Source organism: Spermophilus citellus (assembly GCF_964194105.1).
Source record: "Spermophilus citellus genome assembly, chromosome: 3".
NCBI lineage: Eukaryota > Metazoa > Chordata > Mammalia > Rodentia > Sciuridae > Spermophilus > Spermophilus citellus.
The window spans coordinates 7,938,029-7,954,588 of record NC_138184.1 but is presented as its reverse complement, the minus strand read 5'-3'; the positions used below and the strand labels follow the sequence as shown (position 1 = coordinate 7,954,588).

Genomic DNA, 16,560 nt, shown 5'->3' with positions numbered 1-16,560 from the left:
TTGGGCAATAATCATGTGTAAATCTAATGTTTCATTTGCTAATCATTTACCATCTAATCCTTTGTTTTATATTTGGTCTAAGCATCCTGTAGTTTTTCCTAAAATGACAAGAAAAACACCTATCATGAATGCTCCAAATATATTCACTGATGGGTCTAATAATGGTACACCAGCAGTAGTTACCACTGATCAAACTTTTACATTTTTAGTACCCAAACAATCAGCTCTAAAGGTAGAGCTTAATGTAGTTTTACAAGCTTTTGTGATGTTCAAAGATTCTGTATTTAATTTATTTTCTGATAGTCAATATATAGTTAATGCTATTTTATCTCTTGAAGATGCTGGTAGGATTTCCCCTTCTTCTACCGTTTTCTCTTTGTTTTCCACTATACAATGTCTAATCTGGGACAGAAAAGATCCATTCTTTATAGGACATATTAGGGCACATACAGGATTGCCTGGAGCCCTTAGATTGGGCAATGATTTAGCAGATAAAACTACACATGACATACATATTTTCTCTACACTAGAAGAAGCTACAAATTTTCATAAAAGGTTTCATGTTAATGCTAATACTTTACAAAAGCATTTTAAAATAACTAAGGAACAAGCCAGACATATAATAAAACAATGTCAAAATTGTGTGACCTTTTTACCACAAGTTAATCTTGGAGTCAATCCTAGAGGACTGATACCTAACCATATTTGGCAGATGGACGTCACACACTTGCCAGAATTTGGAAAATTAAAATATTTACATGTTACAGTTGATACTTCTTCTGGATTTTTGATGGGCTCCCTTCATGCTGGAGAAAAAACTAAAGATGTTATAGCTCATTGCTTACAAAATTTTGCCACTGTGGGCATTCCTAAACAGTTAAAAACAGATAATGGTCCTGGTTATACTTCTACCTCTTTTAAACAATTTTGCTCATCATTTGGTATTACTCATATAACAGGAATTTTATACAATCCACAGGGAGAAGGCATAGTTGAAAGATCTCATCAAACTATTAAAAGGTACTTATTAAAGCAAAAAGAGGGAATTGGAAAGGGGTATATATCCCCCAAAGATAAACTTAAAATAACCCTTTTTACTCTAAACTTTCTAAATTTGGATTCATCAGGACTTAGTGCTGCGGAAAGACATATGTATCCGAAAAATATACATAAGCCTAAGGTACTTTGGAAGGATATTCTAACAGGACAATGGAAAGGTCCTGACCCAGTGATAGTCTGGAGTCGTGGCTCTGTCTGTGTTTTTCCACAGGAAGAACAGCAGCCGATTTGGATTCCAGAGAGGTTAACCAAAACAATTTCTACAGACCAAAAGGAAGATGATTTGACTCAAATCCATAACAGGTGATATCCAGAACTCCAGCTTGGCTATTCTTACATCTTCGACAGTGATTAACCAGGGTGCTTTTTTTCAATATCTATTTTATTATTGTATTTTTCCCACATCATAAAGTTTTATTTTATTTTTGAGCTCATACAAACCTAGGTTAATGTTTTTCTGATCAGTTTTATTTTTTGACTGTGTTTTATTTTTTGACTGTGGAGTTTTTAAACATTGCAATGGAGATTTCACCTAGGTAAAGCTACAAGGCCTTTATTGTCTTATGTGTTGTATGTTATGTGTGCACACTTCTGTTTTGTGTTGTATGTCTGTATGTGTATATGTCCATATTTCATATATGAGGAGTGCTCATGAAAAAATGGATCTGAATTATTATTATTTTTTTTATTTATGTGACTTAAATGGTTTAATTTAAATTAGGTAAACAGCTGTTAAGGATTTTTTTTAAAGGTAGTTAACAGATCTGTTTGTTTACTAATTTAAATTATGTAAACAGCTGTTAGGATTGTTTTTAAAGGAGGTTAACAGATCTGTTTGTTTACTTTCACCTTTCCTTTTCATTATATTTAATAATTCTGTTCAGGATAATGTCTCTTTAGCATCATTGCCAGAATTTCCATCTCCATCCCAGTGCCGGTGAAGACTAAGATAAAACCAAACTACAGCTTCTATGATAGCTATCACAGTAAACTGTATAAACTGATGCATCAATGAATATAACTCAACAAGTAATGCTCAATCAAGTACTCAATTTACTTTGGGAGGAAATGGACATATTGATAGACTCCTCTGATTTGAACTGCTTGCAGAACTTGCCTGGACTATACATCAGTTGTATGCATTGTGAACTATCGTCTGGTGCAGCGAATTGTGGTACTGCTGGCATATCTTTGCTGATGGTGTCACCAGTGATGCAATTTTTCCAAAGTAGCCATCAATTGGCTTGGTATCGTGGCATTTCTGTATCCTCCTCCCTTCTACTAGTGATGGTCTAAAATTTGGGGGCCAACAGAGGTGAGGCAAAGAACCTCACCCCCCCACTGGCACCAAGGCTAAATTTGGGGGCCAACAGAGGTGAGGCAAGAACCAGATGTCCAACCCTGCGCTCCCTCTAGTTTGTCTGATGAGGGATTTAATGGATAATGTGTCCTGGGCTCTACCCTGATGGTGTTGCTGGGTTCCTCCATTGCCCCGCATATTTGAGGTTGTGGGCTCCAGAGCATTGGGCCCCCCAGTCCGTTTTTTGGCAATGGAGCCTGATGCCTTTCTCCATGATATCATGGGTAAACACTTGGTCCTTGTCCATTTTTTGATAACGGAGTACCCTCTATGGTGGTTTGAGCCCAGCATTTATTAGCCCAATGTCTCCCTCTATGGCATCGTGGGCAAATACCCGGTATTCTACTCCTTTGATACCTAGCTTTGTTAAACCCTCCTCCTATGGGGCAGCTCCTTTTAATATGTCCTGGTTTGTTCACAATTGTAGCATGTTTTTGGCCTGGCATCTAAAGCCTGTTGTACTGCTGCCAAGACTTGCCTTTGTTCATTAATGTCTCTACATAATTTAATATATGTGTTTAAATCTCCATGTCTCCATGGTCTAATGACCTCTCTGCAGCAATGATTTGCTTGGTCATAAGCCAGTTGTTTTATAAATGGCATTGCTTGTTCTGTATCCCCCAAAATTCTGGAAGCCGTTTGAATAAGCCTGTCTACAAATTTAGCGTAAGGTTCATTAGCTCCTTGTATTACCTTAGATAATTGTCCTTGTAAATCTCCATGTCCCTGTAAAGTTTTCCATGCCCTAACCACATCTACAGCAATTTGTGTGTATATTCAATTTGTTGCCATTGACCCTCATAAGGTCCTTTTCCTAAAAACATATCTAGATTTCTTTGAGGGTAACCGGCTGCTGCATTTCGCCTAGCTGTCTCCATGCAAAATTCCTCATTGGCAACCTTCCATAACAAATATTGTCCTCCATTTAGCACAGATCGACACATGTTAGCCCAATCTGCTGGTGTCATGTCCAAGTTGGTAACAGATTCGACCATGCTTATTGTGAAGGGAGCTTGCGGGCCATAGGTTGTTACAGCCTCCTTTAATTGCTTCACTGTATTGAAATCTAAAGCACGGTGAATTCGTTGCCCTCCTGCCTTCTCAAGTACAGGGCATGCTAATCTTTGAGGTCCTGCCTCAGGATTCTGTCCATCAATTACGGGCGTTGAGGGCCACTCAGCTGTAGATGGAGCTGTTGGTTGAATTATGCCCTCTGGTGATAAAATGGAGTTAGTAGTAGCCTCCTCTTGTAGCTCCCCCCTGATGGTTGTTTGTCTTTTATGCTTTATTCCTTTAAATTTTCCTCTGTCTGTCTAGCTTGAGAAACCTTCTCTTTTGCTTGACCTAACATGTTTTCTACCATAGTCTGGACCTCTAACAATTTACTTAACAGTCTTTTGGTTTGTTTTTTACTAATTTCTAATCTACTATAAGGTAACACAACCCAATAAGATAACATAAAACAAATCCAAAACAGAATGAAACAAAAACGGAACAAAAAATCGTTGTATCAGTTTTCTATTTCTCAGAGCCGAACAACTTCAAACCTTGAGCCAACCATTTTTCCCAGTTTGCCTGAGAAAGTTCTAGGGATAGACAGCTTGAAACAAAAACAAAATAAATCAAAACAAGAACACATTGTTTTTTGAAATGGTCACCCATTCTCTCGCCTTCCCTCAGGGGCGAGCCATTTTACTCACCTCCAAGCTTCAGCCGTTCCCTGTACGGGCCACCAATTGCCGCAGTCTGGCTGGGCACAAAATCATGAGCCACTCAAGCAGGAACAAACTTTATTTTTGAAACTGCCGCCAATGCCCCGTACGCTCCCGGGATGATTGCTGACCGACCCACGTGGCGTTCTCCCGGAACCACACAGGAAGTCCCTCCTCTGTAATTCCCTCCTACCGCACTTCCCCAACCAATGGGAACTCTCCAGGAGTCCCATAGCAGGCTGAGGTGGACCGCAGGAGTCCAATATCCATATGAATGCAGATCTTAATATAATCATATCATCTCAATGCCTTGCTGGTGTCACCTTTCAACCAAAAATGCCATGCATCATATTACTTGTCTGTGGCTCTTAGCATAGTTCTTTATAAAATATATAATAAATTGTTGTAAACTTTGCCTACCCTTCTGTGCTATAGAACACTAAAATTTATTCCTCCCAGCTAACTGTATTTTAGTACCTGTTATCCAGTCTCTCTCTTTCCCACCTCTCCCTACCCTTCCCACCCTCTGTGACCAGTATTCTAGTTTATACTCTTGGTTCTGGTCAGGATCCAAGACTGAATAGAGTTCTGTTCTCTTTCCACACTATTTATAGCTCTGGTGGGTATCTCTCTCATTAGCACAAGAAATGGATATCTCTAAACTGTCTCTTATGTGCTCTAAAATGATCATGAAGTTCAGGATGAAGATAAGAACAAAGATGACTATAATGATGATGTCATGATTCTTTATTAAACTTTCCCAAGTGCCTGACTCTATAGAGTTTATTTAATTTCATCTACAATGATCACTCCCAGGTATAAAACATTATTGTTCTTTTACTTGAAAGGAATAGAACTTTCTATTTCAATTCTCTTGGGATCCAGTGCCTGAGACCTGAGAGACTTGTCTTCTGTACCATATAACAACAATAGGGCATGAAAACTATATAGGATTGTACTTTATGAATAAGCCTGGAATAAATTCCAGTGATGATTCAAACTCTGTTTACAAAATAATGAACAAATATTTATTAAGTTTAGGCACTGCACATGTCTAGAGTTTAGTATTATTCTCCCCATTTCCAGATAAGGAAAGCTAGTACAGAGAAGGGGAGTGTTCTTTATACATACTACAGTGTGAGTGTTAGAAAAAGAAATTGGACTCAGACCATGGTCTATTGACTGTACTTTCAGGACTTTGTTTCCTCATGAGAGCCAAATTAGAGTTTTTTTTGTAAAGCATTGATTCTTTCTCTTGCAATTCAGTGAGTTCATCTGAGAAGTGGCAGCATGAACTGTGGTTTATAGAGGCATTTCTGACATAAGTATGTAATTTTTAAAATTAATAATAATGCATTTTTACAACCAAGTTTGGAAATCTGAGACATGGAAATATTATTTCCTATATAAGATGAGAATTTTCACATGGAACTCTCACAGAGTGATTTTATTAGACAGACTTCAAGAATATTTCTTATTTGATATCTTTTTTGTAATTGTTGAATTGTTTTTGCACTGGGGATTGAACCCAGGGATGCTTTTATTTTTTATTTAGAGAGAGGGTCTCACTAAGTTCCTTAGGGCCTCACTTGTTGAGGCTGGCTTTGAATTTGTGATCCTCCTACCTCAGCCTTCTGAGTTACTGGGAATACAGGTGTTTGCCACTGAGCTTCGCTTCATTTGATATCTTAATAAAATAATTTGTTTGCTAGCACCTGATTTTTTTCTATTGGAAAAACAAATGTAGGCATTAAATCGTAAAAATTGAATAGACATATTTTTTTATAACTCAAAACAGCTATCCTGCAGGCACACATCATATACAAATTCTCACTTGTGTGATAAGAGAAGTGTGAGAATTTTCATAGGATTGTTGTCATGAGAAATTAAAAAAATAAAATGAAATCCAATCTTCAGGCAATGTTATGCATTGAAATGTTATATCTGAATATATATACTTCAGATAAAGACTTTAATTCAGTATTTTATTAAAATGTTAGATGTAATATAGAGTAGTATATTGGTTACCTAGATTTTCAAGAGAATTACACATAAGCAAAATTCAATACTAATGTTAGAAAACCATGGACAAAATATACTTACCAAATTCCTGACAGTGTTTGCATTTGGGGGACAGATGTATAGAAGAATGGGATTATGCATGCATATAAGAAAACTCAGAATTTATTGGTAATATTTCAGATCTCTATAGATAGAAGTTCTGAAGCAAATATTGAATTGTTTATATTTTTAATATAGGTAGTAAGTGTTAATCATGATAATAACATATATACTATTAATAGAACATTTTATAGTGTGGCAGTATTCTGAGACATTAATTCTTGGTCCTGGACCACTAAGAACCCTATATACAGAGATAATTATTTAATTCATTCTAAGCTATGGCAGAGCATCAATATATTTTAAATACCCATAGGTGAATATAATGATCAATTAGTATTGATGAACACTGGTCTAAGCACTTTCTTTCATTTCACCCAATTTCTTAAACACATCACCGTAAGGTAAGTTCAGCTATGATTTTCATTTTACAGTGTGCAAACTCTCCAGGTATTACATTCACCTGTCTGTCCTTTTTTTTTCTTTTGTATTTTCTCTGAAATTAAATCATACTGTGATATGCCTTTGTGGCTCATTGGTTTTGTTGTCAGTTCTCATCAGCCTTTTGGTCTCCCAGCTGCATAATTCAATGGTGTTACAACTTACCTACTTCAGAGAAATGAGGACTACAGTTGCCCTCAGGGAGCTGGTGAAAGAGAACTGAAATTTCTGTATCAGGAAAGATTGAAGTGAACAGGTGTTAATTAGGCATAAGAAGGCTATGTGTCAGGCCTGGGTTTGGTTCACCCATGGCCCTAAATTCCTCAACCATCAGCAAGGAGGTTGGATTTCATGAGGACACAACATTTCCAAAGGCTTAAGATTAGAAATTCATTTAAACTTGATCCAGTTACTTTGTAACCATATCTTAATATCACTCTATACCCCCAGAACACATGACTATATTTTGTCAATGAAATAAAAGAAATCCCTTTAAGTATTTTAAAAATTCATCACAAAATTAAAAGAGAGGGAGTGAGAGAACACAAAGAAGTATGAAATACCAGATGTTTCCTTGAGATTGCACAGGATTGATAAGTTAATACTGAGTAAAATGAGAATTATTAGAAAATATTTCTTAAATGCTAATTATTATGTATTTAATGATTTGGGTATTATTATACATTGATGACATCTATGAGATTGGTGATGCTGTATGATTTGGTATATTTAACCAAAACATGTTTGTCAAAATTTGAAGTATATCAGGCCAAGGTTAGATGTTATATTAGGGAAGAATTAAAAACATACATCCTACATTTTTGAGTGAGCACTTAATTCCATAAAGGAGCAAAGTCAGAAGGCCAAAAAAGGATGAAAATCCATGACGATAACTGGCACATAAAAATGCTTTATGATTATGAATATTTGGTTTTGAGTTAGAATCCAGATACTTTGGTTTTAGCACTTATAGAGCTTATAAATATTATATAACAAGAGAATTTCTTGCATTATATTTGAATAAAAGAGTTTTTACTTTCTTTTAATTAGAATGGTATTTTTCTTAAAGGTGAAAGGATATTTATCTTTGTTTTTTCTTAAAAGAATATTTTACCATAATTACATATTTATCTCTAATGCTTTTGCTTTCAAAATATACTTCAGTGGAGTGTCTCTACAATTGATGTGTATAGAAAAAGATGAATACCACAAAAATAAACAATGAGAGATTTCCAAGATGTTTGGGTGGGTCACAACTATGCAATAATGCTGAGGGTATATGGCTCTCAAAAAAAAAAAAAAAAAAAAGGACTTTACTAGTGAATTGCTTTAATCCAAAATAATAGACAGTGCTCTGTGCTGGTTTGCTTATTTACTTTTTTCAACCTTTTTCCTTCTCAAAAGCTATCCCTCAAATATAGAATCAGAAAATGTAACACGTGTTTCAGAATTCCGTCTCATCGGCCTCTCAGAGGATCCAGAACTGCAGCCCCTCCTCTTTGAACTGTTCCTGTCCATGTACCTGGTCACAGTGCTTGTGAACCTGCTCATCATCCTGGCTATCAGCTCTGACTCCCACTTCCACACCCCCATGTACTTCTCCCTCGCCAACCTGTCCTTGGCTGACATCAGTTTCACCTCTACCATGGTCCCAAGGATGATTGTGGACATCCAAACACATAGCAGAGTCATCTCCTATGCAGGCTGCCTGACTCAGATGTCTTTTTTTATGCTTTTTGGATGTTTGGATAGTATGCTTCTAACTGTAATGGCCTATGACAGGTTTGTAGCCATTTGCCATCCACTACACTACCAGGTCATTATGCACCCTCACCTTTGTGGCTCATTGGTTTTGTTGTCAGTTCTCATCAGCCTTTTGGTCTCCCAGCTGCATAATTCAATGGTGTTACAACTTACCTACTTCAAGAATGTGGAGATTTCTCATTTCTTCTGTGACCCTTCTCAGCTCCTCAACCTTGCCTGTTCTGATACATTTACCAATAACATAGTCATGTATTTTGTTGGTGCCATCTCTGTTTTCTACTTATCTCAGGAATCTTCTTCTCTTACTATAAAATAGTTTCCTCTATTCTGAGAGTTCCATCATCAGGTGGGAAATATAAAGCCTTCTCTACCTGTGGGTCTCACCTGTCAGTTGTTTGCTTATTGTATGGGACAGGCCTTGGTGTATCTTAGTTCAGCTGTCTCACTTTCTCCTAGGACGGGTGCAGTGGCCTCAGTAGCATACACTGTAGTCACCCCTATGCTTAACCCTTTCATATACAGCCTTAGAAACAAGGACATCAAGAGGGCTGTGTGGAGGCTCTTCAGAAAAATAGTCTAGTCTCAGGACCTGTGTCATCTATTTGCAGTGCTGGTTTGCAAAGGCAACAAAACTACACATCTAGGCCTGCAAAACTCATCTCCTTCATCACATTATTTTCAAGCTCTTGTGGTTTTCATTCCTCTTCCTATATCATATCTAAATATTGCTTTTTTTAAAAAAACTGTCTTTAGTAAAACTGTGTGAGTTCCTGTGTTCTTTGTACACCTTACTCATGCATTTCTGAATTCTATTATACTTATGCAAACTTCTGTACTTTATTATTAATTATCCAAGAATCTCAGAAAGATGAGCAACTCTCTTTCTATGTACTTAAAATTTCTTATAATTAATATGTTTTCAGTAGCTTCTGTGTCTTTACCATATAAAATTTGCATTTATCAAAAATTTATTTGTGCAGGTTATCTATTAGGATGCATATCACTGGTCCTCCAGATTGCCTTTATGGGAAACACTAAGGGATCTTTAAAAACATTGATGCCTGAGTCTCACCACCAGAGATTCTGATTTATTGAACTGGTGTGTGCCTTGAGCTTGTGACTTTTTAAGATGCCCAAGGATTTTACTAAGAAATCTGCTGATCCTCCTTTAGGATCTTCCTTGTACATGATGAATTGCTTTTCCTTGATGCTCCCATGGTTCAATCTTTGTGACTTTTGATGATTTGAGTGTAATATATCATATGATGGGTGTCTTTGGATTTATCAGAGTTTATTTAGTGTTTGGATATGTATGTCTATTCTTCAAATTTGAGAAATTTAAAATTTCAATCATTATTTTAAAAAGTTGAATCTCTATCTGTTCCACCCTATTCCCTTTCTTAAATTCCCCTAATGCAAAAAATTCAGCTTAATAGTTTCCCATAAAATCCTTAGGATCTCTTCACTTTTATTTGATCCTTTCTGTTTTGCTTCACTGATTCAATAATTTCAAATGATGTGTTCCTAAGTTTATTGATTATGTCCCTCTGGTTGATTGAGTCTATTATGACACTACCAAATATTTCAATTTACTTATTGATTCTCCAACTCCAAAATTTTTGTTGCTTTTTAATAATTTATAGGTGTTTGCTAATATTCTCATTTTGTTCATGCATTGCTTCCCCGATTTTGTTGTCTGTGTTCTCTTTTAGCTTACTGACTATACTTCAGGTGGATGTTTTGTATTTTTGTCAGATAAATCATAGATCTAATTTCTTTAAAGAATATTTCACAGTAAGTTTATGAATATTTATTTCTCTGGTTGGACCATGTTTCCATAATTTTTTGCATGCCTTGTTCTCCTTGTTGAGTTTTTGGCTTTTGAGAAAATAGCTACTTCTCACAGTTTTTATGGATTGATTTCATGTAGTGGAAGACTTTCACCACAGACTAATAAAAACTTTAGGGCTGGGGATGTAGCTCAGTGATAGAGCATTTGCCCAGCATATGGGAGGACCTGGATTTAATCCCCAGAGGCTCTCCCCATCCCCCTGCCCTGCCAATAAAAAAAGCCTAGAAATTCTCAAACTTTTTCAGAGAATGAATTTTCTCTGGGCTTGTTTGTGTAATTTTCACCATTAAAGAGGTTTGCCTTTGTTCTCAGAGCCCATCATCTCTTGTTCCACCTGTCATCTGTTTGTGGTACTACAGTCTCTCTGGTAATGTATGAGCCTTAACATTGTTCTGTGTATCTTTCTCTTTAGTGGCTTTAAGTGAGGCAAGGGCATAAGCCTACTAGAAAGATACAACTTTACATGAATACTCCACCTTCTCCTTCTTCTTTCAGGGCAGAACTTGGGATATTTCTCCTGATTGTGCCATGCTGCTTCTGGGAGGGGTTAGGTCCTTAATGAGCAAATACAGCAACATTTCTTGTCCATTTTTATTCACCTCTTCCTGAATTTGTGTTTCCATGATGTGCTAATATCTCTTAACTAGTTCTTGGAGTTCTCACGAAGGCAACTTGGTGCGTATATGTTGTTAATTTAGTGTCTCTGTGGAGGAATTAAGGTTTGGCACTTACTATTTCATTGTCTCATTGATGTTTCTGTGGCTAAAAGTTTATTTCATTAAATGGCACCTGCAAATGAGCACTTTGTGATGTTGTAGGGCTTTTATTCTGGTGGTGGCCTTCTTCCTAAGATGGGAGAAAGTGCAGGTGATTAACAGGTGAGAGGCCTTTAATGCTTGTTTTTTGCTTTTATAATCAGGAGAAATTTATTATTTAAGAAGACAGATAATATCTGCTAAGCAGGCCTTGTCTGCTGATGTTTTTGCTAATCAGTGCTTCTTGAAGTTTACTGCTTCTGGTTTCATTTAATTTCTTGCCAAGTATCTTTTGTGTGTGTGTGTGTTTAATTCTGAAAGGTGTAAGACCCTACAAATATTATAGTATAAAGTATTTTCACTGTAAGGGTCCGGCGAAGCGTCGGAGAAAGAGACCACATGAGACTAGCTTCATGCAACGGCAAGGGGGATTTATTGGGGATCCGTTCCAGCGTGCTGGGGCTCCGTGCTCACTCAAGAAGGGAGAGCAGCCCAGAGCCCAGAGCCCAAAGCAGAGGTCAAGCAGAGCTTAAGTACACTTTCTGGAGAGGGCGGTGGGCTTTGCATACATCAGAACAAATCATCATGAGGCGCGGGAAAATTGAACAACACTGAGACGTGATTGGCACATTCATTGGCGGGAACAGGTTGGGCGGGGGTGATTGGTCACTCCTAAGCGGGATACACATTCAAACTGATTGGTTCGGGCCCTGTGACAAACTGCACAGGGCCCTAGGCTGAATGGCCAGTAGGGTGTTGTCTTAACTATCTCAGGAATCTGGGTGTAACAGAGGAATTTAATAATACCTAATCTTTTACATTTTAATTCAAGCTTTCCAGCTTAGAAACTTTACCCTTTCATCACAGCTCAGATTGATGAACATCCTTTTAAAATAAACTCTGACTCATAAAAAATGTCAGGGTTGTGAAAGATAAAGGCTGAATAACTTTCCCAGACTGTAGTTCAACCAGTCATGATAACTAAATGGAACATGTGAACTTCGATGGGATCCTAGAATAGAAGAAATAAATAAATTATTTAAAATAAAAAGAAAGACTTCATTTTTTGGAAACACCCATAAAAAGACAGAAGAAAAAAAATTTCTGAACTGAAATGAGCAATTACTTGATAAGCAAAAATAAGAATCTATGAGAACATGTGTTGAATTTGAACACAGAATGATTGCAGTGTATTGAGACATCATTGGAGGAATCCTGCTAGTAGGAGAGAAAGTAGGGTCATATTACAAAGGAACAGGTGAGCATAGCTTCACCCATGGGGCTGTAGCAGGACACACCCATTTCTGTGACTGAGTGCCTCAGCACCCAGCTAGGGAGTGTAACTCAGTCACCCATAAGGTTGGCCTCCCACAGGAGATTTTAAAATGGGTACATTTTCAGTTTGTGAAGATGAGAAATTTCTGGAGATGGATGGTAGTGAGTTACACATGAGTGTAATTCATGCCACTGAACTGCATAGTTAACAGGCTTAAAATGGTCAATTTTTTGTTCTGTATATTTGACAGTTACAAACAATGGCAATAAAAGGCACACTGGTATTTGGAAAAAAAAGAAATGAAAGAAATGAATAAATATTATGCATGAGCTTACTCATTAGTAGAGGAGTCCAAATTCTTTCATGGTCATTGATTCCCTCCTCCTCCTCCTCCTCTTCCTTCCTTCCTTCCTTCCATCCTTCCTTCCTTCCTTCCTTCCTTCCTTCCTTCCTTCCTTCCTTCCTTTCCTCCTCCTCCTCCTCCTCCTCCTCCTCCTCGTTCTTCTTCTTCTTCTTCTTCTTCTTCTTCTTCTTCTTCTTCTTCTTCTTCTTCTTCTTCTTCATCATCATCATCACCACTAATATTAGCAAGTCCTTAATTATTAGGATAAATTAGGCCAAAATGGGTAAAGATGAACTCTGTGCATTGAGCCTCTAGGGGTATATAATATTCAATAATGAGTCTATGCTTTGGGACTTTTGGTCTGATGGCTCCAGTCCCATGAATTCCATGCCTGTGCCTTCTTCTCACTTAGTTGTCTGCATTATGAAAGTCTTTTGTGACATTGATAATATCAATCTACCTATCAATTTCATGACAGTGTTTGCCTTTGGGGGACAGGTGTGTAAAAGAATGTAATCATGCAGAGATGTCCAGAATTCAAATTTCCCACACTGTTATCAAATCAGTATAAAATATTAGGTATGAAACAAATGTTGCTAAATTTTTGAACTTTAATAAAGAGGTGTGTATTATTCACAGAAATAAGTAATATTTTCCATTTTTTGTCTTGAAACTTGTATTGGACCTGGGGAAAGAGAAGGGTGAATTAATAGTAATATTAGGGGCTGGGGATGTGGCTCAAGCGGTAGCGCACTCACCTGGCATGCATGGGGCGCTGACTTCAATCCTCAGCACCACATAAAAATAAAATAAAGATGTTGTGTCCACCGAAAACAAACAAAAATAATTTAAAAAATTAAATATTCTCTTTTTTAGGCATACATTCTTTTCTCTTTTTATTAGTACATTTAATTATGTAGAATAAATGGCTTCATTGTGGCATATACACATATTGTTTTTTAGGTTTATTTATGCAAATAACATACTTTGATCATACCCACCTCCTCATTAACCTCCCCTACACTCCTCCCTCTCCCTTTGCTCTAATGATCATTCTGCTACTTTCATATGTCCCCCACCCTTTGTTCCACATAGGAGGGAAAACATGTACCCCTTGCCTTTCTGAGTCTGGCTTATTTCACTTAACATTATGATCTACATTTTTATCAATTTTCCTGAAAATAACATGATTTGATTCATTTTTTATGGCTGAATAATACTTTATTCTGTATATATGCCACATTTTCTTAATCCAGTCATCTGTTGATAGGACCTTAGGCTCATCCCATAAATTGGATATTATGAGTTGTGCCATGATATATATGGATATGCAAGTGTCTTTATAGTATGCTGACTTTAATTTCTTTGGTCATATGCCCCAAATCTTATAGATGGATTACATGGTATTTCTATTTTTAGTTTTTTGAGGAAATTCCATACTGATTTCCATAGTAGCTGAACTAATTTACATTCCCAAAACTGTGTATAGGGGTTGCTTTTATCCTCATGTACTAGTCAGCATTTTTTTGGTATTTTTTGGAGATAACTATTCTGACTGGGATGAGATGAAATCTTAGTGTAGTTGTGATTTATATTTCCCTCATGGGTAAAGGTGTTGAACATTTTTTTTTTCATGTAATTGTTGGCTATACATACTTTTTCCATTGAGAAGTATGTGTACATTTCATTTGCCAATTTATTTATTGGGCTGTTTCTGTTTTTGATATTAAGTTTTTTGAGTTCTTTATATAGTATGTATGTTAATCCCTTTTGGAAGAGTAGCCCATAAAATGTTTCTCCCATTCTATAGGCTATCTATTCACTCTATTGGTTCCTTTGCTATGTAGAAACTTTTTAATTTGAAACAGTCCATTTGTTGATTTTTTTCTTATTATTTTCTGAATTATCAGTAACTCATTGCTTTTGCCAATGTCTTGATGTTTACCCTGTGTTTCTTTTTTTCTAACATTTGCACTTTGGGTTCATAGTTAGGTCTTTTTTAAATTCTGAGTTAAATTTTTATATAGTGTGAGAGATAGAGATTCAAGTTTCATTCTTCTACATATGTATATTCAGTTTTCCCAGCATCTTTGTTGAAGAGTATGTCTTTTCTTCAAGGTATGTTTTTGGTGCCATTGTCAAGGATCAGATGACTATATTGTTAGGGGTTTGTCTCTGGGTCCGCTATTCTATTCCATTGATTTATGTGTCTGTTTATATGTCAGTACCATGCTGTTTTTGTTGCTATGTGTATTTTGAAATCGAGTACTGTGATGCTTTTAGCATTGCTCTTTTTGCTCAGGATTACCCTGGCTATTTGGGATCTTTCTGTATTTCCCTATGAATTTTAGGATTGTTTTTTTCTAGCTCTGTGAAAATGTCATTTGTATTTTTATGGAGATTGTATTGAATCTGTAGATCACTTTTGGTTAATATGGCAATTTTAACAATATTAATTCTGCCTATCCATGAACATGGGAGGACTTACCATCATCTAGTGTCTTCTTTAATCTCTTTCTTCAGTGTTATGTAATTTTCACTGTACAGGTCTTTTCACTTCTTTGGTTCGGTTTATTCTTAGGTATTTTATTTTATTTTTTTGAAGTCATTGCAAATAGAATCATTTTGCTGATTTCTTTCTCAGCAGATTTTTTATTGGAGTATAGAAAAACTATAAATTTTTGAATGTTTGTTTTGTATCCTGTTATTTTGCTGAATTTGTTTATAAGGTCTAAAAGTCTTCTAGTGTAGTCTTTAGGATATCGTAAATATAAGATCATATCATCTAAAAAGAGGTATAGTTTGATTTTTCCCTTTCCTACCTGTATCCCTTTTATTTCTCTATCTTGCCTATTTGCTCTGGCTAAAGTTGAAGTACTATATTGAATAGTGTTTCAGTTATCTTTTCACTACTGTGACCAAGATCTCACAAGAACATTTTTAGAGGAGGAAAAGTTTATTTGGCACTCATGGGTTCAGAGGTCTTAGTCCATACATGGCCAACTCCATTGCTTTGGGCTTGAGGTGAGGTAGAACATCATGGTGGAAGGGTGTGGCAGAAGAAGGCAGTTATGGGCATGGCCCCAGGAAACAGAGAGAATTCTGCTCACCAGGGACAAAATATGTACCCCAGAGGTACACCCCAGTGACCTACCTCCTTCAGCCACACCCTTCCTATCTACAGTTACTATCCAATTAATCCATATTAGGGGTTAGGTTAAGGCTCTCATAACCCAATAATTTGGCCTCTATGCTTTCTTGTATTTTCTCACACATGATCTTTTGGGGGGGGGATACCTCATGTCTTAACCATATCATATAGGAAATAGTAAGAGTGGACATCCTTATGTCATTCTTAATTTTAGAGGAAATGTTTTCAGATTTTTTCCCATTTAGTATGCTGTTGGCTATAGGTTTTTCACATGTATGTTTTATAATGATATGGTAAAATACTTGTATATAATTTCTTCGGAACTTTTACCTAAAGGGATATTGAATTTTGTCAATAGATTTCCCCATATATATTGAGATGACTGCTTTTTATCCTTGATTATATTTATGTGGTGAATTACATTTATTGATTTGCATATGTGAACCACCTTTGTATTTCTGGAACGAAACCAACTTGATCATGATTTATGTCTTTTTAATGTATTATAAAATTTCTAAATGCCAAGACATATTCTAAGGCAGTTGTTATGGCTTGGGATAATAAATACATTTTCCTTAAAATTATTTTTTTAGGTTTGTTGGTCACAGCAGGAAAAAGCTAACTAAAGCAGAAATTGGTAACAGAAGTGGGTCATTATTGTGACTAACCTGACTGTATGGTTCAGAACTTTTTGAAGATTTTTGGAATTTGTAGGGGGAATTTTGG

General features: G+C 36.4%; 1 protein-coding gene and 1 pseudogene across 2 annotated transcripts in view; both read left to right on the top strand.

Annotated features, from left to right (window-relative positions):
- LOC308645891 (uncharacterized protein) overlaps positions 1-16,560 on the top strand; it is a 400,184-nt gene that overhangs the window by 220,209 nt on the left and 163,415 nt on the right. The window lies entirely within an intron of this gene.
- Positions 8,108-9,037, top strand: LOC308645960 (olfactory receptor 7E178-like; annotated as a pseudogene). Its single transcript has one exon. The product of its transcript is annotated as an olfactory receptor 7E178-like (transcript).